At 44.1% G+C, this 25,142-nt stretch overlaps 1 protein-coding gene across 1 annotated transcript in view; it reads right to left on the bottom strand.

The window, feature by feature from the left end:
- The window catches only part of LRMDA (leucine rich melanocyte differentiation associated), a 1,016,440-nt gene that overhangs the window by 524,135 nt on the left and 467,163 nt on the right, over window positions 1-25,142 (bottom strand). The window lies entirely within an intron of this gene.

Below are 25,142 nucleotides of genomic sequence, written 5' to 3'. Positions count from 1 at the left end.
GCACAGTGGCAAGAAGGACTCTATAGTCAATGTATGAAAAGGTAAAGGACAAAAGACAATTAGTAAGAAAAAAAAAGAAAGAAGGTGTCTTACCAGGGACTGAGGGTAAAAACAAACCAGATGTTATCCAGCAGTTGATGATGTGGGAAATTAGCAATGTTCTCTGCACAGCTTTGTTCTACAAAAAGAGTTACAAAGGCATTCACACAGATAGGAGGTGAGGAAAATTGTATTAGGTAACGTCAGATGCGGAGAAGCTTAACTGGACACTGTGTGGCTTTACTGCTGTGTTGTGTTATTAGTCTAATTAAGACCCTACTTACCAGGATGGGAAGGTAAAAAGTAAATTAGGTTCCTGTTATAAAATGTTCAACATGTAAAGTTTTAATATGCTTAAGGAAATGCAAGTACATTATCAACTATTGACGGGTACTTATGGCTGGAAGAAGATAAGCAAAAAGACATTAGCCTAAATAAATAAATAGATATAGCAGCATAAATGCTGGGCTCTAATGAATTAGTTCTTAATTGGTCTTTCCTGAACCCCACAGCAGGCTCCGTTAGGTCTTCATGCACAGTCCGGACATCAATAACAGGATGCTTCTCTATCCGGGTCCAGGAGCCAATCATTTTGCTAGCTTTGAACATCATCCCTTAGAAAATAGGAATAAGCAGGGGCAAGTTGAAGTTAAGAGAAGACAGAAAAAACAGAAGCCGCGCTGTTGTACATGGCGTAGTGTTCAAAAATCTGGGGCCAGGGCCTAGAACATTGCTTTAATCAATAAATATTGGATTGAGTGAATGTATTTTTCCGGGGCTATAGAAAGCAGACTAGGAGACAGAAAAGGGCCTTCCAAAAACTTTGGAATTAGTTACTTAGTTACTTATCTGAGACAAAAACTAGTTTATCATTTGAGTTTTTAAAACTGGCTGGGCTCATTTGCTACACTTGCAGCCCTTTAGGCAGGCCTGGTGCCTAGGGCTGCCTCCGACATGGGCTCCCGATGTCGCCACTGCAGAATTCTGCTGCAGAAGATGCTGTAGTCCAGTGGGTCTCAAACATCAGTGTGCACCAGAACCACCAGGAGGGCTCTCTAAAACAAGCCACTGAGCCCCGTCCTCAGAGTTTCAGATTCAGGAGGTCTGGTGTGGAGCCTGAGAATTGGCATTTTAACAGCCCTGTGGTGATGCTGATGCTGCTTGCCTGGGAACCCTACTTTGAGAACCACTGCTCTCACCCACTAACCTCTTTTTAGAGAAGTAGAAAGCCAGGCGCAGAGAAGGAAAGTGACTTTCTCTCAGGACCAGTCCCCAAAGGCTCAGATCCTAGGGCCTGATGGGTCCTTTTTGTTATAAATTGAATCATATCTCGCCCGCCCCCAAAGCCCTAACCCTAGTACTTCAGAATGTGGCCTTATTTAGATATACGGTTATTGCAGATATAATTAGTTAAGATGAAGTCATTAGGGTGAGCCCTAATTCAGGATGACCGGTGACCTTATAAAAAGAGGGGGATTGGAAACAGACATGCACACAGGGTGAAGGCCACATGAGCATGGAGGCAGAGAGCGGGTGATACATCTACAAGGCACAGAACACCAAAGATTACAGGCAAAACCCCCATAGAAGGAACCGATATGGCAATACTTTGACCCTGAACTTCTCTTCCAAGTTGTGAGGCAATACATTTGTGTTGTTTGAGCCACCAACCAGTTTGGGGTACCTAGTTTGTTATAGAAGCCCTGATAAAGTCATACCCTTCAGAGCACACATCAGAAGCAAAGATCAGCACTCTCCAGCAGGGATGTTACAAAGCCAAGCCTGTCCTGCCTCTCTCCACTTCCCAGGGGTTTCTCCACACCCCTCAGCTGGACCAGGACTATCTTGTCTTTGCAAGTCTGTGCCCTAGACCAGTGGTCGGCAAACCGCGGCTCGCGAGCCACTTGCGGCTCTTTGGCCCCATGAGTGTGGCTCTTCCACAAAATACCACGTGCGGGCGCGCATGTACAGTGTGATTGAAACTTCGTGGCCCATGCGCAGAAGTCGGTATTTTGTGGAAGAGCCACATTCAAGGGGCCATAGAGACGCATGTGGCTCGTGAGCTGCGGTTTGCCGACCACTGCCCTAGACTGGCTCTAATCAAGATGTAGACTTCAATAACTTCTTACTAAAGCAGCGGTTCTCAACCTGTGGGTCGCGTCCCCTTTGGGGGTCGAACGACCCTTTCACAGGGGTCGCCTAAGACCATCGGAAAATACATATATAATTACATATTGTTTTGTGATTAATCACTACGCTTTAATTACGTTCAATTTGTAACAATGAAATTGGGGGTCACCACAACATGAGGAACTGTATTACAGGGTTGCGGCATTAGGAAGGTTGAGAACCACTGTTACAGCAATGTGGCAACAGGTCTCAGGGACCCTTCAACAAAATGCTCATCCAGACCTGGCATTTTGACTTTTTAGTCTACAAACTAAAGAAACCAAAACCCTCGCAGGGGGAATGCATGTGCCTTGGAATTGAATAATGGTAAAACAAAGTGGAACAAAAGCTTGCTACAAAGGTATTATGCAGTTATTATGGTCCTTTTCATTAGGAGTGTATAATTATACGGAAAATGCACATGCTATAAAATCAAGTAAAAAAGTCAGGGTATAAAAATACTTGATATTAAAAAAGTAGAATACAGGAAAGAAATACATCAAAATATTAAGAGTTTTTAATTTGGGGGCTGGCAAGACTATTGGAACTATTTTTCTTCTCTCTGCTTTTTTTTCCTCTAAAAAGCATCTATTATTTCCATAATAGAGAAGATAGCGTGGGGGGTGGGGCACACTTCCTGAGATTCATAACCTCCCTTTGTTCATCCTGACGTCAGCATCCAGCGTGCCTCTCTCTCCTCCTGTAGCATCACCTGGAATCTCCAAAGGGCTGATAGCTCTGCCCCTGCACGAAGGGAGGGATTTGTCTGTTTGGAGACTAGGTTTGCTCCATAAATCTGATTAAAACCACTTCCCTCCCCATTTCAGAAAGTCTCTAGTTAGACAGACGGTGAGATTCTGCACTTATAGGAGGTTTTCTCCCTTTCCTGTCCCTGGTGACTGAGGGTTTTCTGCCTTCAAGTCTTTCCAAGTGGTTCTCCCATAAAGAACAATACCCACATTTATCATCCTTTGTCTCTTCAGCTGCTTTCTTTTCTGTAACCAGTTCCCCTCCCCCCCTTTTCTTTTATGGGTCGGGGGATTTTTAAAAAAATACTACCGTTGAAAATTCTTGCTTTGCTATATTGTCCAAAATTTAGAAGCTAGACATTGATTTGGATTAAAAATGTTGTCTTTTAAATATAACTATCTATGGGGAATTTGAAGTAATGAGATAGTCACACTTGAGTATGAATTAGCTCCAGAACTTGGTTTTTCTTCGAATATCCAGCTGAGACAATTAAACTGAAGATAGGAGTTCTGAAGGGAAGATGAATGGACGTGGCTTGCAGCACGTGGGCGTGCTGTGGAGAGGGGCACTGGCTAAGACGGGAACTGGGCAGTTAGGAAGAGTAGCAATGGGTGAGAAGGTGGGAAGATGGTGACGGGAACGTACCACAGACAGTCTAAACCTGGGCTGGAGCTCTGCCACGCGATCCCACTTGAGTAGCCTAATCTTCTTACATTTTTTGCCAAAGGAGAATTTCTGCTGTAGCTTATAAATAATGTTCAAAATAAACAGAAGCACCAAAACAATTTTTAAATTACATGACTAATATTAAATGCACTTAAGCAGACAGGTCTTGAGAGTCCTTTGATACTGAATATTGATCATTAACAAGTTGTACATGAGTTTAATGAGACTAGTCGTTTTACAGGTATAAGCAAACATATGTGCATGTCCATATATATATATACACATATGTTTGCGTGTTTATATATAAAATGTGTGCATGATAGGCTTTCCTAATTATTTAGCTGAGTTCTTAACCTAGGAATGAATTCAGAGCAAACTCCCTTGAATTCTATGTAAACATGTGCACAAGAATGTGCCAGGTTCTGAGCAGAGGGAGCACAGCTTAGACCAGATTCTCACGGGGCAGGAGTTACCTTGGTCAGGACAGATGCTCTGACTCAAACAAGTGCGGTGCCAAGCTCCAAGTCTTCACATGTGCACCCCACTTCTCAGGTAGGAGGGCTCCACAGGAAGGGGGAAGCTAGGCGGGTGCTGCTGGAACACTGCCATCTCCCCACGGGGTGAAGTGGCAGCAGGCTCGTCACAGCAGGCACTGCTCCCGGAAGTCCTGCCAGTTCCTCCAGCGAGAGTGGGAGGAGGGGCGAGAGGGGTCTCTAACTGGGCTGATCCTAAGACCATTCTTTTAAATATAATGTTTTAATTTTCAGTTACAGTTGACATACACTATTATGTTAGTTTCAGGTGTACAGCAGAGTGATTAGACATTTATATACCTTACAAAGTGATCACCTGCGAAGTCCACTATCCAGCTGACACCATGCACAGTGATTACAATATTCTCCCCAAGACCCAAGGAAGCAAGGGAGCTGCCAATGTTCTCAGAGTTTCCTCTCACACTTGAAGGCAGGTTCATTTTCTCTCCAAATTTGCTCCAAATTATACAACCCAGGCGGGAGTTCCACTTCCCTCCTCGTTTCTTGAATGTAAAGTTTCATTTCATCAAACTTCAGCCATCCACATTTTTTAAAATAAAAACTCTACATTTATTAGGAAACAATGGGGCTCGTCTGTGTAACCTGCACTCCTCCCTGAGTTTCCTCCCAGCCCGGGACACAGCTTCTCTTTCCAGGGGAAGACAACCGTCATCGATGCGGAAAATGATAAGCCCAAACCCCAACCAAGGCCCGCGGTCATAAATTCACTCTTGTGAATTTTCCGAGGCAGGACTGTGAGCAAACACATTTTATAATGTTTCTAACAAGGTAACCGGAAAATTTAATTGACCAGAATACCCCATCCCCAAGCCATCCCGGTAAGAATGATACACCTAGTTACAGACCCATTCACTTCCAGCTTCATTTAACATTTGTTCATAGCGAAGGGAAGGTTCGGCAAAGAAAGCTCAGATCTGCCATGAGCAAGACAGCAGAGCATCCCTTAGGAAGCCCTGGCACTGCTCCCCCCACCTGCCCCTCCCTCCACCCTCTCCCTCCTGCAGCAGCAGCAGCCTTAGCCCTGAAACTGCATCTCCGTCGCGGGCACCATGCTCAGCAAGGCGGGCAGGCCAGTGTTCAGTTTATAAACCTGTAACTCGGATCCCATCTCCTTTTTGCCCTCTGCACAAGCCCATAAACATCCCCGGCTCTGGCTCATGACGGGTTCTTTCCTCTAATGGAAGCTCCCTCCTGGACATCCCAAAAGAGAAAGATGTGTCTGGTAAGTGGGAGAGGTCAAACCTGAGCACAGCTATTTATTACATATACTGCGACCAGATGGATCTAACTCATCCATCAAAGCCCTCGTCATCCTCATCACATTAGCTTCTTATAAAAGCCTCCTGCTCTTTCCCCTCCCGGCCCAGCTCTGCTTCTCTCTCTCTCTCTCTCTCTCTCTCTCTCTCTCTCCCTCCCTCTCTCTCTCTCTCTCCTCCCTCCCTCCCTCTCTCTCTCTCTCTCTCTCCCCCTTTCGCTCTCTCCCTCACATGCACTTTCAGGAAAATGAACCCTCTCTAACCCCATCGCTGTTCTCCTTAAATCATGGCTACCCATCACTCTGTGGCTATTTTTAAACTTTACTTTTATCAATACTCATCCTGTAGCTCAGGGAGATATTAAAGCTGTACTGGGGCAAGGAAGGGCGTTTCTGACACTTGCTCCCTCATTCATCAGTTCCTCATAGGCCCGTTGGTGACAATGAAAAGATTTCACAATACCGTGCAGCAGAAACTCATTCTCCTGCTCATCCATCATGCTCAACCTAGCAGCAGTCCACTGACCTAATCTGCAATGCCTCGGCACTCACTGGAGATTTCTTAAAGGCACCCTTCATTGTTGTCCGCAACAAAGAATAGGCCTGGGCTATTCGATAAGGAGGCTAAATGGTGCAAGGATTAATGAAATATACCCCCACCTCCACCAGTTCTGGGTTCAAAGACTGCGTGGCGGGTGTAGCCAAGCGTCCTCTCAGGCTGAGCTCAGCACAGCCACTCAAGCATCAGCTAAATGCGCTCAAATACCAAGACCATTGCTTGGGGCGCAACAGAAAGAAGGGCCCCAAATCGCAGGTGCCATCGCCAACCCATTTCTTCACTTATTCACTGAGTTGTCCCTTCATTTAGCAAATACTTTTTAGCCATCTGGTATTTGCTAAGTTCTAGTGGTAAACATCGGAGTGATAAAGGTGAGAAGAATAAATGCTGGATGCAAGGAGCTCATTGCTAGTGGGAGGGAAGGCAAAAAGCAAAGATTTCAACAATAGCGGTTGTGGCAGACTGCCCCATGACCCCTGGCACACTTCCCCCGCCATCCTCGTAGCAACAGAATTCCCTTGGAATTGTGGCAGAGTACATGGCAGCCCAGCTACAGACTACATCTCCCAGCTAGTCTGCAACTCAGCGGTGCCATGTGACTAAGATCGAGCTAATGGAATATCAGTATGGTGTGGTGTGCAAAGCTGATGTCATAGCCTGAACAAGCAAGCTGGCCATGCTTCACGCTGCCTCTCCGCTCCCAATGGGATGGAGCACCTACATGGTGCTGGTGAGCCAGCTTTGGCCTAAACATAAGGACAATTATTTAAAGAATGGCAGGGCAACCAGGTAGAAATAGTCTGGGTCCCTGAATGGCCTCAGGGAGTAGGTATTAAATAGCCCTGCACTGGCTATGGCAGTGACCTAAGTCCTGGCTGCAGAGTCTAGACGTGTGTGACGTGGGGAGGAGAAAGGGGACTCAGACATCGAATTTCCACGTTGACCTTGAGGGGTCTCTGAGCGAAGCCCAGAGGAAAAGGGCTGCCCTACAGGCCCTCGTGTGTTTCACAGCTGACATCAGTCCCATTTAAATGCCCAGAATGATGACAAATGAGAGGCAATTCAGATACCCCAATAGACAAACACAATAAGCACTCCTGATTTATTTAAGTTCACAGACCACTCACCCCTTACCCTCCAGCTTGTTCCTTGCTAAAGAAAACAAACCCTTCTCCAGAATGTTGTAGCTCCTAACAGTCCACAACGTTCATTCTGCTAGCTGCTCACATATTCTCTGAACTATTCCCTTTTCAGATCTCTGCCCTCTCTCTTGAATGAAAATGTAAGCTCCCTGAGAGTAAGGATCACATCTTTAGCTTCTCTCTCACACTCAGCTCAGCACAGGGCTCAGCAAGCAACAGGCACTCAAAAAATATGCGCCAATTTACAGAGAAATGGGAAAACAGACATGCAGTAAGGGCGACACTGGGCACACCTTGTGAAAACAAAACAGTGTTGCAAGGAACATTTGAGGTGCAATGGTGTAGAGCTCCCATTATACAGATGCACAAAGAGAGAACCTCGAGGCAGGTGAATGCTGAGACCAAGGTCTCACATTGGTTAATAACAAAGATCCTTCCAGAATGTGTTCTCTTGTGTCTTTTCTGCTAAAGTGGAATACCAAGTTTGACCAGAAACAAAAGCGAAGCCACATTACAAATACCAAGGGCACATACCCTAACAACTTTTGGTCCAGATTCCTCACCTTTCAATCCATTCCTGTTTAAATGCAAGTTCCAACTGAGACGTGTGTGGAGTGTAAGGGCTGAAATACAAAATTAAGTGTAACTTTTACCTACACCAGACTCTCAACCTATTCTCTGGGATTCTAGTCAAGAGGCACCCTAGCAGCACTGAATTTAAAAAGGACACCAATGTCTTAGGCAATCACAAAGCCAAGATATCAATCTCTGCTTTTCCAGGTAAAATATCCCTATTTTATAACTAATGTGTAATATGAAAAAATGTTTTATTTAAAATTACTTGAATTTAATGTGCCATTAATTTTAACATTCCATGATTTTATGTACTACTGAGAAAAACAAAGCTATTAAACTGAAACATAATGCTTTTCAATTGTCTGAATTTTTATTTTATACTTATTAAAATAGTTCTTTTAGACTAATGTAGACATAGATTTTTAACCATCATGTGCATTTATAAATTATGTACATATCTAAGGGAAACACATGAGATAAGGTCTTTCAAAAAAATTGGTTCACTCATTGCCTGACTCTTCGGGATCAATTTTCAACTCAGAGTTTACCGAGGTTCGTGTTTTCTATGCAAAATGTCACCTTCTTTGTCGGTGAAGAGTGAAGTTGTTGTGGCCACTGATATGTGCTCTGCAAGTTTTGAGACTGGCACATTCTCAGTCTTACTAGGAAATGTCAACAGAAGGTTTTTAAAAAATATCCAGACACATCCAGCTGGTGTTGCTCAGTGGTTGTGCATCGTCCCGTGCAACCAAAAGTCAGGGCACACGCCCAGTCAGGGCACATGCCCAGGTGGTTGGTTTGAACCCCGGTTGGGGTGGGTGGGGAAGGCAACCAACCAACCTATATTTCTCTCACACATCGATGTTTCTCTTTCTCCCTCTCTCAAATCAATAAAATATATATTTTAAAAATAAATAAATAACCAGACACATAGTCTTTCCTCCAGGGGTTTGTTGACTGAAACGATAGAGGTTATAGTTCAGAGGAGTCACCACCATACCTGCCAGCTGCCCCGGCACAGGCAGAGGCATATGTAGGGGAGACTTTGGCCATAGCTTTCTTTCATAAGGAGCCGTGGCTTGAAAAGACTCATCCCCATCTCAGAGATATTAAAATGTGGAGAAACATGCACCTCAGCAGCATAAAATCCACACAAATGACTGGTGGTGGGCATTTATTGTATCATCTTTCCAGAACCGCATTCCCTTCTTTTGAGGGTGTCCATGAGCCACGGTAGGAGCTGCCTATCACGGAAGGACAGACCTTGGCTTCTGGCCACATGAGTGGATGCATGACTGCGATCCCAGGACTGCTCACCTGCCGCCGCCCTGGCTGGGTTCTACACTTGAGGTATCACAGGCCAAAACCAAGGCACTGGTCAAGCTAGACTCTTATCCAGAGGCTCTAGGGGGAAAAAATCACTTTTAAATCTCATTCAGGTTCCTGGTAAAATCTGGTTCCTTGCAGCCATAGATCTGACACCTGGTATTCCTTCCTGGCCACCTGTTGGACCCACTTTCTGCTTCTAGAGCAGCCGAACACCTCCTCACAGGAGCCCCTCCATCACCAAGCCAGGAACGGCATGTCAACTCCCTCCCTTGCTTGGAATATCTATGACGTCCTCTTCCACCAGCTGAAGAAAGCTCTGCCTCTTAAGGACCCTGTGATTGGATTAGGGCAGCGTGGATAATCTTCCCTGGTTTAAGGTCCCCGGTGCATCATCCCACAACATAATCATGGCAGTGACACTGTATTTACAATTCTTTAGGAATTTTTGTTTTGGGGGAGGGGCATTTTTATTTTTAAAAAAATATGTTTTTATTGATTGTAGAGAGAGAGGAAGAGAAATATCAGTCTGCTGCCTCCCATGTGCCCCCCCACTGGGGTTTGAGCCTGCAACCCAGGCATGTGCCTTGACCGGGAATTGAATCGGCATCTACTAGGTGCATGGGATGACGCTCAGCCAACTGGGCCACACCTGCCAGGGCTGGGGACCACTGTTAGAATTGTGCCACCATGCTAGCCCTCCTGTGAACTATGGGAGTGACCCAAGCAGCCTTCCAACAAAGCCCTTCATTCCCTTAAGCAAGAGAAAGTTGAATTTCTGAACTCTATACACTCTTACATTAAATAGAGCTAAAGACTAATAATACCAAGAATAACCTGACTCATTTTGATCAATGGGTAGCAAATAGCGCATTCTCAAATTCATCTAAATAAAGCTAAGTTCAATTCCATTTGGGAACAGGATTCCTTCAGGAATAAAGAAACAGTGAAAAGGCAAGAAGGGTACAGCAGTGTCCCCAGTATTGGACAGGAAGCTGGATGAAGCCTGCCCATCCTCGGACAGGGCTGGCAGAGCCCAGAGTCCACAGCCCCTAAACAACAATTTTTCTAAAAGAAAATAAAAACAAAAAATAAACTTCCCAAGACCCACGTTTTAAATATGACACAAAAAGGAAACTTCCACGCCGTGGATCATCTAAATCAGTGGTTCTCAACCTTCCTAATGCCGCGACCCTTTAATACAGTTCCTCATGTTGTGGTGACCCCCAACCATAAAATTATTTTTGTTGCTACTTCATAACTGTAATTTTGCTACTGTTATGAATCGTAACGTAAATATCTGATATGCAGAATGTATTTTCATTGTTACAAATTGAACATAATTAAAGCATAGTGATTGATCACAAAAACAATATGTAATTATATATGTGTTTTCCGATGGTCTTAGGCGACATCTGTGAAAGGGTCGTTCGACCCCCAAAGGGGTCGTGACCCACAGGTTGAGAACCGCTGGGCTAAATGAATTGTTATAAAATGATCTTCATTGTGCCATCCGACACACTTAGTGAGGCCTCTACTTGCCAAAGTAGCCTTTGCAATGTGTGATGAGAGAGAGAGAGATAAGAAAAAAAAGGACAGGACACAAGCGTATCTGAAGAAAACCATTTCAGAATTTCTCTTCAACACTTATCTCCAAAATGGCCCATTTGATTCATGAACATCTCTAATGTATATCATCAGTGACTGAAGGAGTTTTTATATGATTTTTGACAATTTAACAAGTCCTCCTGACAAATTAAATGGTTGTGTTGACAACTTAACTGTACTGCCAATCAATATTTTCAATTACTTTCATTGTCATTCAGAAAAAAATACAACAGGAGGTCACACGTGGTAAAACCAGGGAGAGAAAATAAAACGAGGAGCAGTGGGTGGGGTGGGGGCAAACTTTAAGGCACAACATGCCATCCTACACCCTGGGCCTGGGGGACCCCGGGGTTCTGAGACATGTCTGCAAAATGGCACTTCTCTTGGGGTGACTCTCTCATACTCGACGATGGAGATTTCCCTCTTCGTAGGGCCTAGGCACTATTTGAAAGTCATTCGATATGAGCCATGGACAGACAACATTTTTTAAAGGCCCGCTTCTCAGACTTCGCCAGGCTGCCGCCACCACATCCTCGGTTCTCCGGGAAGGCCCTCGAGGGCCCCGGGTACCGTTTCACAGCCTTGCGGGGTCAGCTGGTCAGTCTAAAACATTCACTTCTGAGGACGCCGAGGCAGAGGTCAGCCTTCTTTAGCTTTTCAAAGGGGTAGCAGCAAATCAATATTTTCAAATGTGTGTTTATCACGCAGGAAGAGAGGTTACCCATAGAGAGTAGAACAAACACAAAAATATTCCTGTTTTTCACTGCCCAGAGAGTATAAACAGGGAAAGATGATCTGGGCTTAAGGGCAGATTTCAAGAATGATGCTTTTTTAATGATTGTTCAGAGTAAAGCATTTTAAAAGGAGTTCTTCAATAGGATGCAAGGCAAAGAAATGTGATTGTAGTGTCCCAGGCCCTTGTGACTTCGGGCCTCTCCACTGACAGAGGTTAACCGATCGTGAGAAAAGAACACAGAGCTCTTCTCTCTTCAGTTTGTGTCCGCTGAGTAGCTGCTGTGCTGTTTCTCCCCCTGCCCTAGGCTGTCCTCCAACCTCCTCTGGCCCTCAGACCCACCTCTTACAGGAAGTCTTCTCAGCTTGCACTGGTTTTGCATGCTCTCTCACTTTCCAAACACCTGATACTTACTGTCTGCGCCTTCCCATACTCATTTAGCTTTGAATCATTTAGTGTCTTGTATTATTATCTAAATGTTATATACTAAGCACTTAAAGAATATTTACTTAATCTCCTTAGTGAACTGCAAGTACCCTTGAGAAAGAACAATATCAGCCTTCTCAGGACCTCTGACCGTAACTGCGCTAGGGATGGCAGGACAGTTCCACTTCCAGTGCTAACTCCAAAGGATGGGTAACCGCTTCCAGGAGTGATACGTGGAGCAAAATTCACAGGCAGTGTCAGACCTCGCTGAGAGAGGATGCGTGACCGATCGGTGGTGTCTACCTTGGTGAGGCATGAATCATCTTCCCTATTCCTGGATGAAATACTGATATATGCACACAAGGTTCTTAATAAAGAACCACCTTAAATAATGAATTAGGAATTTACCGTACATGAGCAATAAACAATTGAGTTGTCTACCAAGGCTTTCATCAACTCTAACTCCATTCACTCACTCACTAAGTGTTCAGAGCGATCACTGTGCACAAGGGCAGTGCCAGGTAGTGGAGTGGCAGAGCAGAGTAAGACATGTCTCTGGCCCTCAAGGAGGTTCACCAGTTAGTGAGCGACAGAGACATGAGTGCGCAGCACATAGTATTGTTAGCAATGGTCCCCAAAGAGAACTTCATTTCAATCAGGGGAACTAGATTGATAAGGGAATTTAATGGGTAGGGATGAGGGAAGTGAACATCTCACAAGGACAGGCACAGAGTGTTTGGAATGAACAACAGTCTGCAGTGAAAGAGGAGGTTGGGGCAAGCTAGGCAGGAGGTCGCAGGAGATAAACAGGAAACTGCTGTCAGAGCTCTGAGGCCAGATCCAGGTCCTAGAAAGGTAAGCACTGAACAAGTCAGTAGGATATGCCCCAGGGAAGGGAAGTAAAGGCACAAACTAGCTGAGGCCCCAGCACAAAAGTCAAAGCAGAAAGTGATGAGGGTGTTGGCAAGGGCAGCAACTATAGCAAGGGAAAGAGGGAGAGCAATGAGAACTCTATTGGCAAAGGGTTATGAGTGCTTGATGACCAGATGGATGTGAGGGGTGAGGAAGGGTGATAGCTCAGCCTCCAAAGCACACAGTCATTCATACCTAAGACTAAAGAGAGAGTTCAACATCTGCATCCTCTTACAAATCCTGGCATCTTGTCAAGGGCTCTTCCCCCCTCCAGACATGTTGATCCAGGAGGCCCTCTCCTGCAACTAGAGCTTTCTGGGCTTTCAGGAACAGATTCCTGTTGCCAATAAAAAGTCATGATACCGCCCTAGCTGGTTTGGCTCAATGGATAGAGTGTCGGCCTAAGGACTGAAGGGTCCCAGGCTCTATCCCCAGTAGGGGGCATGCAGGAAGCAGCCTATCAGCAGCTGATCAATGATTCTCTCTCGTTATTAATGTTTCTATCTCTCTCTCCCTCTCTTTTCCTCTCTAAAGTCAATAAAAATATAAAAAATTAGTTGTAACACCAATCTATGACAGTCTTGACAATATCCACACTTCCAGCCTTCTTTCCAACATCTTGGGGCAGGTTAGAAACCCTCTAAAGGGCAGAAGAAAAGGGAGATACTCTCAGCACATAGCATTTGCAGATCAAAGCACAGTTCCTCAGAAAATAGGCTTCCCTGTAGTTCATTATTGACACATTCAAAGCCTGCTGAGTTATTGAGGTAGATCCTTCTAAACTACAAACTCAGGTCTCTAAAGGAGAGAATCATAACATTGGGCTTCCCAGGGGCCCATCTTCTAATGGCCAGAGGATGAAAGAGGAGGGGCTAAAGAATAGCTCCATCCTGTTCTCCACGCTCCTTCTAGAGACTCCCCAAATATACCCTGTGACCTGCTCCTGGCCCTCTCTTCCGCGACTGGATGAGCCGGCAGCCTCCCAGGTCCAGAACCTGACCAGTGCTTTGTGAAGCGCACGTCTGTCCCCTGGGTGCTCTGAGCTTGTTACCATGCTTTTAAGACTTACTGAGCAGCTCTCGAGGCTCAAACATCACAAAGCGTTGTCGAACCAATCTCTTGATTGCTCGGTGTGAAGAAAAATTGGCAAGCCACATGACGGAGGCCTAGATTTATGTATTCTCAGGGGAGGTACCTAACAAAACAATGTTCCACTGATGACCTCCTCTGCAAATGGCTGGCTGCCTCTGGTCTTTCAGGACACCCCTCCTACACACACACACACACACACACACACACACACACACACACAAACACGCACGCACACCCCTCCACTAATGCCTTTTCTTTGTGCCATTATGCTGTTATAAGCTAAAAAAGAGAGAGAGAGAAATCTGGTGTATTTCCATCAAGATACACACAAGCATACACACACACACACACACACACACACACACATACACACACGGCCTGGAATTGAAGTTTATGAAGGGAAAAGCTGAGTTCTCAAAGCCAATCCCATGCTTACGTTACTGAAAAACCAATGGATTTGGCTCAGTTCTGTTAACCATCAGCAATTATCTTCCTGTCAAAGCTAAAGGTAACAAATTTCCCCATATCCAGCGAGGCTATATCACCAACCGGACACCAACATCATCTGACGGCAAGTAAATCAGCACAGCAGCCATGGGCCCTGACAGACAAATGCTCCGTCTCAGAAAACCCAGGCCTATCACTCAGCGAGGGAGAGAGGTTCTCTCCGCGGGGCTCACCCAGGAGAGATTAAGTGTTTCAGATTCGGTAAGTACAGTAGAAAGCAAATCCCAAATATGAGAATTATTAATGGACTTTACACCGGTCCTTTTAATCTGTTGCCAACATATGCTCATCTGTTCTGCCAGGGTCTGCCTTGTTTCCCCACAGACATAACAGGCAGGAACAGTGCATTCTCTCAGCCCTAATCGGAGCCCACAGCACAAGAACAATGTCCCACTACCAATCACATGGGGACTACTGTAGCAAGAGCTGTTCTTTTATAATGAAGACTGTGTAATAAAAGATACCACTAATATGTCCTGTCCTTAACAATAATGTTCATTTCATGATATGCTACATAATGGGGATATCAGTTCTTATCCTGCTAGGGACAGAGTGCTGGGTGATCACAGGGCAACCACAGCCTGGCTGCAATCCCCTGCTCGTCTGTGGGTGAAGCAGCATGTCCCACAAAAGACATACAGGGTGCCAGTGTCAGACTTTACCATCCAGTCTACAGGAAGCTTGTTTTATTCACCTATATATTTCATTCCAGGCCCTGCTCGCAACCTAGAGCTGTAGTAGGAATCGTAGGGGTCCCAAAGATATCATTTCCATCAATGAAAACACAATATATTGGGGAAGATAAACTTTATCCATAGAATCCAATCATCTAATGAAAACATTGAAACAACCAGTTATAATGCTCAGAATTGATGGGCAGGAAGGGGAGAGACCTATGAACTGGCACAAGGTGCTGTGCAGAGTCAAAAGGGACATTACTGGCTTTACAACCTGGTACCATGAAGGGTGGGTTTATGTGTGTGTGTGTGTGTGTGTGTGTGTGTGTGTGTGTATGTGTTTGTGTTTAAAAATATCTATTTATTGAGCCCCTACTAAATGCCAACACTATCCAAGTACTTTTGTATATTGTGACCTAATTTTCACAAATCATGAAAAAAATTCTTTTACTCCCAATTTCAATATGAGAAAACTAAAACCCAAAGAACTTAAAAACTTAAGTCCATGGTTATCTAGCTACAGAGGACTGAACCTGAGATGGAAAGTCAGGCTAATGGACATCAGAGAGCCCTTTACTTTCCTGGTGCCACAGCAGCCAATGAGAGGCCAGCCTCCACACTGACCATCCATGGCCCCATGAGGAACATCACTGTTCAGGTGGCTGCCTAGAGTGGGGTTTGCCAATGAGGAATCAGGAAGAGAAATGATCAGAAGCCTGCACAACCCTCTGACCCATGACTGAGCTCATCAGCATTATACTGCAGTCACCTTGACCAAGCAACCCCCCAAACCAACTATCACCCAAAGAAAAGGGCTAGATGGCCTGGGCTTTTTACAATCTACATGTACTATTTGTCAAATCTAAGTATCTGGTTGAACCATCTACGCTAATAAAAGAGAAAGATGCAAATTGACCATACCTTCGCAACACCCACTAGCCAATCAGGGGTATGCAAATTAACCCAGTAAAGATGGCGGGTTAATTTGCATATGCAGGTGCTGAGCAGCCGGGGGCTGGGCATGCAGGCGTTCACACGCCTCAGCCACTCTGGGCCTCTGGGCAGTGTGGGAAGGGAGAAAGGTGGCTCTGAGCCAGAACAAAGGCAGAAAGGCGGCTCTGGCCAGAGCGAAGGCGGTGCCGGCAGCCAGGGGAAGGAAGGCCCATTCTTACACGAATCTTTGTGCGCTGGCCTCTAGTATGAAATAAACATTTTTGTAGGTTCAAAACTGATCAAATACTGGCAATTTTATATGGTTCAAACAAGTACAACACCAGAATTCACAGCAGGAGAATGTGAGGTGAGTCATTCATCTGGGGTGGAGAGGATTTTTATTCTAGAGAAAATATTCTGCCTCAGTCTCATGGCAAAGAGAAAATGCTATAGTGAAGTGAGGAAAAGTACTGGACTGGTGTGGATGGGTCTAAACACCAGAGTTCCAGGTGTGTCTTGCTCCTAACCAGCTATACGGCTTAGGTGACTTGCCTTCTCTCTGCCCAGTTTCCTCTGATGTGACATGAAGGTGTTGAACCATAAGTCCTGGAAAGTCTCTTCCAGTTCTGAAGTGTTGCCAAGCTGGTGTTCTGTGGCCAACATCTGAAGCTCTCCTGAGAGTGAGTGCTTGGCTAAGGCGAGTGACAGAGAGCATAAGGGAATGAGAAGACTGCAGTGGGCAGGAGGGAATGACTGTAGAACACAGGAACCCAGAATGGGGAAATTGGAGTTTAAAAACAACATTACTAATTAAATAAAATTGGAAAGGACCAGACCTAAAGGTCCAAATATTTAATAACTAGAGGCCTGTTGCATGAAAAGATTCATGCAATAGGCCTTCCCTTCCCCTGGCAGCTGGCATCGGTTTTCCTCCAGAACCCGGGACCCAGGCCTTCGCTCATGCTGGAGCCACCTTCAGTCTTTGCTGCTCCAGCCGGAGCCGCCTTCAAGCCTTCACTGCCCTAACGGAAGCCGCCTTCAGTCTTCGCTCCGCCCCTTCGCGCCTCCGTATGCAAATTAACCGCCATCTTTGTTGGCAGATAATTTGCATATCTTGCTGATTAGCCAATGGGAGGCATAGCGAAGGTAGGGTCAATCACCGTGTTTGTCTATTATTAGCTAGGATAATTAATAATGTTTCCAACTGCCTACTTATTGCATACCCAAAGCCCGACAAGAAGCTGGGATGGGCAGGCTAAACCACATTTCTCTCATCATAGCCTTCTAAGAGGTTCAGAGACCTTTCACACACCCACAAATCACACACCAGCAGCCAAATGAATCTGGCATTATCCTTCTCAGGATTTACGGCTGATGTACCAATTCCTTGCCTGGTCCTAAATCTGCCATTTCCAAGGGAGGTATCCCAAGGTCCCAGGTGCAGCCACATGCTCCACGGCTGGCCGCAGAGGGGCACAATGACATTTGGTGAAAAGATAGAGTTCAGGAGAAAGTTCTCCAGAATGAGAATGCTTTGGATTAGAAAAATATCAAACAGCGCACATAGGCCCGGGGGAGAATTGGCAACCTTAAACATAAGAATGATCTGAGGCAAGCTGGACTCAGCCCACCAGTCTGCCTGACCTCACTGTGCCAAAAACACTCAGTGGACCAAGCGGAAGAGAAGAAAGCAGTCCAGTAACTGCCCGCCATGGCACTTCTTTCTCCAGCTGGCTTTACTGCTTCCCCACACTCTGCGAGCATTACTCTGACACCTGCCCGCATCAGACCAGCTGAGAAGCTGCCTATTCTAGCAGAGAGAGGAAAAGAATGTTAACTTGGCCTGACAGAGAATGCATTTGGCTGAGTCCGAAACACTAGTTCTAATGCAAAATCTGAAAACGGGGGCCGAACATGATGCATAGGCATGATTAGTGCACGTGTGTGCATGTGTGTGTATGATATTTATATATCAACGTAGCTGCCTACAATGTATAGTCAAGAGATTTCATGTAAATAATCTACATTTCTGGCTTCCCTTCAATAAGGAGAAGATCTGAATTTCAGCTTCCCATAATGACAGAGTCATTTATATATTTGATTAACCCCTCCCATAGATAATGATGGTGAATTTGGGAGAAAATATTTTTTAAAAACTACTATGTGAAATCACTGAAAAGCAACAGAAAACGGGTAGAAACTGGATGGAAGTTGTGTCTTAACAGAAGTCTGTAGGGCCGAGTGGCTAAAACATAATCATAGAAAATCATAGTCTTAGTGGATGAAAGCGTCAGGAGATGGATCTTACCAGTGATAGAACACTTAGAAAGTTAGATGAGAGATTCCAGAAAGAAAGAACACCGAAGGGTGATGTTCCAAAATCTGCAAAAAAACTTACAACCAAATCCTTGGGCGACCCTGAACTGCCTATATGCTGGGAAGATTACAAGAAGCTGAGTTAAGAACAATCGGATGTCTGAAAGAGTTGACTAGAGATCTCAGCTGCTGCATATAACAAGAAAAAGACTTACATCCAAGTTTGAGTACATCCAAGTTACTTGCTTACTAGAATAAAAACGTATATGTATAGTGACAAAAGCTATATATGTAGTTTTTAAGTAACTGAAAGTAGTCTATCAGTCTAAACAATGTATCACCCATAATGTCCAGGATACAATAGTAAATTACCTGACAAGCTAACTAATAGGAAGTCATGATTCACAGTCAAGGTTTAAAAAAAAAATCAATAGGCACTAACCCTGTGACCACCTAGAATGAGGAATTAATGCACAAGTACTTTAAAATAGCTGTAATATACCAAGGTCTTAAGCAACATAAAATGAATAAACAGATGGGCTGAAAAGGAATCTTATCCGAGAAATAAATTGTTTTAAAAACTAAACAAGTTAAATTTGGAAACTAAAGAGCCCAGTATTTAAAATGAAAAAATATATACTTGACCTTAATGAAAGTCTGTAGATGGGAAACTAAAATGTCAGTGACATTGAAAGTAGACCAATAGAGATTATCTAACCAGAAAGAAAGAGGAAAAGTATTTTACAAAACAATAAACAGAAACCCAGTGACCTGTGAAACAATTTAAGATGGTCTAACATACATGTAACTAGAGTATCAGTAGGAAAAAAGGAAGAGGTGAGACAGAAAAAGTATGAAGATCAATGGCCAAAAAATCTCTAAATTTAGTAAAAACAAATTTTAAAAAAATTCACATGCAGATACAAGAAACTTAGAGAAATCGATGCAAATTATACCTCCAAACATTACTGTCAAATTTCTGAAAATCAAAGTTAAGGAGAAAATCTTGAAAGCAAAGATGATACATTATATACATATAGGGAAACAATGGTTAAAACTGACAACTGACTTCCCATGAGAAACAATGGTGGCCAGAGACAATGGAATGACCTCTTTAAATGGTTGAACCAATAGAATTCAAACCAGAATTCTATATTCAATGAAAATATTCTCCAAAAATCTAAGAAATATAAATATAGCTTTAGATAATCAGAAATAGAGAATTTGCTGGCAAGAACACAAATTATAAAAAAAAAAAAAACTCAAAGAAATTCTTAAGGTTGTAAAGAAAAATTACCAGATGGATTGCTATTCTATTAAAAAGAATGAAGAGCACTGGAAATGGAAAATATGCAATCAAATGTAAAGGCAATATTTATTCTTCTTTTAATAAGATATATTGATAAAAGCAAAAAATTTTCAATATAGTATAGTGATTATACTGTATGTATGTGTGAGGCATTGGAGCATACAATCATAGCTGGCGTGTAGCAGGCCCTCAATAAATAATCATTCAATAACTGTTATTGCATTTAGACTACCACCCCTGATCTAGATAACTACCCTAAGGCTCCCTTACTCTTCCATGATAGCAAATAGCTATAGCCAATCTCTTATCCATTACTTCTAATCAACTGCAAATAATCTTTAATAGCACATCATCAGGAAATGTCTTTGTTTAATTTGGATTAATAATATGTCAACAGCTCCCAATAGGCCATTGCAGTAAATATATCAGCCAATATATCACAGGACATCAATAACAGTCTTGGTTACATGACAGACAGAAAGTCCATGTGAACTCCACCTGTTTGGGATATCTTTCTCTCTAATGACATATAGGTAAGAGAAAAGTACATGAGTTAATAACATGAGTTTTGATATTAGAACTAGTTATAGATGGCTGTGAGATGTATAACATAGGGCAGGTCACTTAATAATTCTATCATAGAGTTGTTGAGGTGATTAAATGATAGACGGTCTATAGAGTTGCTGGCATCAAAATGAGTGATAATAATAGATTTCTGGTAGGATAATTTATTAAAATCAGTTTTAAACATATAATCCTCAAAGCAGTTAAATGAGAGTAAAATTAATAATTCTACCTTATATTCCTTCCTTTCTGAATGCATCAATGAATGCTCCTGCTAAGCCATCCAATTCATAGCCCTTTAACTATATCCCCTAGTTAAAGAAAAACCATCCTGGAACCACACTCCCTTGAACTTACTCTCATCTTTCTGGCAGGCCAAGCTTCCCTGACCACAAACTGGCCCATTTCTCCTCCAAACAAGTAAGTCAACTCAAAAGCTAATCTAAGCACATGACATGTAGCATCACAGTAAATCATATCCCACAGCACCCCAGATTCATGGATGATGGGACTTCAAACAAGAGTCTACAGAAGACCATCATCAGAACACATCCTTACAGGGGTAGCAACACCTTCTGTGAGTCTTCAAGTGCTAGCCATGAACTGTGTTGCAACAAATCTCCCCAAATATTCATTTTCAGGGACAAAGACCCGAAACTTGAAGTCCCAGGGAGCAATCCTTCATCATCCAGCACATTAACCAGCGGAAGTTGACTAAGGCCAAATCTTCCAATGCATCACCACAAAACCAACAGGACTTACCTCAGTCGTTGCCAATTAAATGTTGCCAAGCATTGGTGTTTACAATATCAACTTCAGAAATGAGTTTCTTGTCTGGTTGATTACTGGTCAGGTGGCTTTCTACCTGCCCTTAACTTCCCCTAAGTGGTTAACTAATGAGTTCATCGTTACCAGCTTCATGAGGATTAGAGGTTAAGCATAAGCTTGATTATAAGCCATAAATGTGAGTAATTTGAAATGTTATTGGTTATTACAAAAATATATGATAATAATTTCCTCTTTAATGAAAGGGAACATGTTTATAGTGGTCCCAAGCTCCTTGTTCAGGCTTTGGGAAGGAGAGGAGAGCATGATAAACAGCTCAGCCTCAGGATGGGCATCTGGGGTGAGGTGGCACAAATGAACACTCACCACTTAGCAGGGTCGTAAAAATGCAGACACATCACTGCATTTGTATGATAAATATTGAGTTTATGGGCTCCTTTCTTGAAGAGGTTGCATGTTGCTGCTGGGGAGAGCTGCCTATCAAAGGAGTCTGAGGAGCCAAAGGAAAAGGAGACCAGCAAGCCCCCTTCCCATTCAAAGCACTGCATGTTAAAATGAGGACTTGCCCAAGGAAATCCTACACACTGTGATTAAAAGTTACATACAAAACACATAAGAGATGAAATAATAACACAGACTGTGGAGGTATAACAATGTATTTTAAACCTCCCAAACACATCCCGCATGAATGTGACTTGGAGAACGTAGAATGTGAATGAGAAGCCTGGGAATAACTGGTGAAATCAGAACTTTATAATAGAAGCTGAATATTATCATTGGAATGGAAAAGGAAATGAGTCCCATTTCCCAAGAAATAGAAGGAGGGCCTCTGCAAGTTGTTTGTGGTCTGTGCAGCCACCCAGGGGCTTCCTGGTGCTACCAGATCACAAGATACTCTATCATCCAGCCAGATGGATCTCGGGCAAAGACTCTTGCTCTGAAATTCCAGTCAATGGCAGGCAACCCAAGGCCAATCAAGTCACAGATCCAACCAAGAGGTTGTGACACAAGAAAGAGACCAGAAAAGATCCATGCCAATGAGATGTTGGCATCTTTCCTAAGTCCTGTTGAGCAGGTGAGTGGACTCCTAGGACAGCAAACCATGGTGCGAACACCACTAGCTAAGAAGCGCAGCAAAGCTAAGTGGTGATAAAAGCTTTACACCTACCCCTCTTCACACTGAGTATTCTCTTTCTAAATTAAAAGTCAGTTTCCATTTTTAACAGCCCCAACAATAACACTTCACAGAGCACTCTCTTTTCACAGACCACTTAACAGTCCTTAGTTATTTAATCCTCTGAGGTGTCTCAGGAGCCAGCGGGCCAAGGGCTCACTTACACCCCTTTCCTTGTCCAAAGAGCAGACACTGGCCCACAGAGCACATGGCTGGCTGCAGGTGGTGAAGGTTCCATCAGAACCATAAGGCAGCTAGTTTGCATTTGATGAGCTTATTGGTATTTACAGAACAATTATTTTTTTAAACATTGTCAAACCATTTTCACCAATGGAACCATTTTTTTTGTATTTGTTTGCCCTTAGCAGACATCAGTGCTTGTTGTTCAGAGTTGTAAAGGTTTTATTACAACCTTCAAGTTAACAATCCTTCCCACAATGTGTTTGTTGCCTGGAGAGGAAGGCAGGCATCACCAGTCCAGTCAGATATAATAAACCCACTCAGTGAAATACCTGCGCAACAGTAAATCAGTGCTTCACTAGCCCATTTCTATGTATCAGATCAAACTTCAGACAATCTCAAAAGCCCCCCTCCCGCCACACACATACATAACTATAAATTGTCCTAGCTCTTCCATATAAGCTTCTCATTTACTTATGGAGTGCCTACGAGGTATAAGACACTGTTGGGTGCTATAAGGAACAAAATATTAACTACACATGGTTCCTGTACTTCAGGATCTCACAGGCAAGGAAGGAGCGGAGCTGAGAGCAACACATGAGCTACTATAATGCAAGGGAGAAAGTTCCAAGTGCCAGAGGGGGGTGAGGATGGGATGCACACAGGGACGCTGAGTATAAACACCCAGTTTCAGCTGAGAGAACCAGCGCAGCTTCACAGAAGAGATGGCCTTTGAGCCGGGCCTTGGGAAATAAACAGAAATGAGACATGTGGGGTGCAAGGCATTTCAGGTCTCCCCCGAACAGTGTGAACACGGGCACAGGTAAGCCTGGGTGGGGGTGTAGAGAGGGATCATTGGTTCCAAGGTCTGGTGTGCAGCGTGAGAACAAAGGCCTTTTCAGACCAACCTCATGAAAGAAGCCCGCTCTCCACCCCAAGCCCCTTAGTGTGGTAATAGCTCTATGCTTTCTACAGTTTCCATAATCAGAAATCACCCACGTTAGCTCACATGCCATCACTACTACCACCCCAGCCACTAGAATGTCAACTCCATCTTCTACGATGGTGCATCCAGAACACTGCTTGGCACTGAGTTAGACACTCAATAAACATTTGTAGAATTAATTACCTAATTAATTATTGTGTTAGGGAGTCCTGGAAATATACCCTAGACCCAATTTTACTTCCAGAAAGTGCATGGTTCTCTATTCAAACCCTTGTTCTCTGCCTGCCTGCCTCAAGGCACATGTGTGCATAAATATGTCATAGTTTCATATCAGAAAGCAATGCTCTGAGGTTCCCCAGGAATGGTTCATTCCCCAGTAGAGGCCACTGGGCTGGGCAGCATGAATAAAGCTGATACAGTATCGAGGGGGGAAGGGACAGGGGCCCAAGGGCCAAACATCACCTTTTCCAAACCATCCCAAAGTCAAGGTCTCTCCTACAGATTGTCCTCTGAGAGCAGCTCCTGCAAGCTCACAGCCAAAGGTGATGGTACAGGGAGCAGGAACCAAGGGCTGCTAAGAGTAAGTGCTCACCTCCTGGAGAAGCAAGGTGTGACCTTCCCAGGTTTTATCAGCACTCTCTCTCCTGGGGCCAACTTCTTCCCAGTGAGGCTCAGGCAAGATTCCAAGGAAGGAAGCCTTCACATTACAGATGGAGAATGGGAAGCCAGGACCCAAAAAACAGAGCCGGGGATACCTTTTCTCCCAGGAGTTCAACTCTCCAAGGACCCTTAGGACATAAATTCACCACAAATGGGGGAAATAAACAACAACACAGCAACAAAGTCCAGTCCATGTGGGGTACGGGCCCCCCAAATGTGGCACTGGGCAGTGAAATTCAAAGTGGAAGGCTATATCCTGCCAGGGTCAAACGCAAAGGCATTCACTCCGGCCCCTTTGTGTATAAGGCAGTGTCCAGCCATGTATATACTCTTATCTGGCATCCACATCTGACCAGGGCCTCTAATAACTGGAAGGACTCGCTCCCACAAAATATGTTTTTAAGGGCCGCAAGGATAATTGAGACAGAATGCTAAGCCTGCGTGATTTGGGGGGATCCATCTAAGAAGCCTAATCATGGCTAATTCAGCGTGTGCGGCCACCCTGGGGTTGCATGCAGAGCGCTGGCTTCACGGAGGTAATTGGTGCTATTGAAGCCAGCCAGCGCTCTGCAGTTCGCTGCTCTCCTCCTCGCCTCTGGGCACGGGAGGATCAATATTTGTTAGGATTGCTTCTTGTTCCAACAATGTAAGATTTACAATACTAGCTGGGATTCTCACTTTGTCTTCACACAACTCATCAGTGGAACCCAATTACTAACCTCAGACAAACAACATTAACATGAGCCTCTATGCTGCTTTATTGCCCTTCATCCAAGTCTCATTTCAGGGTCTTCAGGCAGTGCCACTATAACAGATACTACACTTTAAAGCGTGCTCCAAGGAATACATTCTCAGTCTTTCATTACTCGTACCTTGATTTACTTCATATCATCTTGCCGCTATAGACAAAGATAACACACTGTAAATTACAGCCATCCTGCCTCGTGGTTGCAGAGGTAGGGGGAAGGCAGGGAGTGAGGCTTTCTGTGCCTTCACAATTAGCAGTGGGCCAGGCGCTATCGCTCCCATATTGCTCATGATTAGCTGTGTTTATTAGAATCATTTGCAACGTGTGGTTCGGACACAAATCCCTTTCTCTACCCTCAATCTTCCCTTCTGTCAGGGATTCCATTAAATTTAAAAAACTTCAAAGCTAAATGAAAATACAGTTTCAACCTTTCTTTATCGCATCCTCTCTCAGGCTACCAGCTCACGTACATCGGTTCAGGGGGTAACTTGGCAAATTTATTTAGGGGAGAAGCCCTTCCAGTAATCAAGCTCCT

Source organism: Myotis myotis, unplaced genomic scaffold (assembly GCF_014108235.1).
Source record: "Myotis myotis isolate mMyoMyo1 unplaced genomic scaffold, mMyoMyo1.p scaffold_m19_p_15, whole genome shotgun sequence".
Classification (NCBI taxonomy): domain Eukaryota; kingdom Metazoa; phylum Chordata; class Mammalia; order Chiroptera; family Vespertilionidae; genus Myotis; species Myotis myotis.
This window is presented reverse-complemented; position numbering and strand designations above follow the sequence as displayed.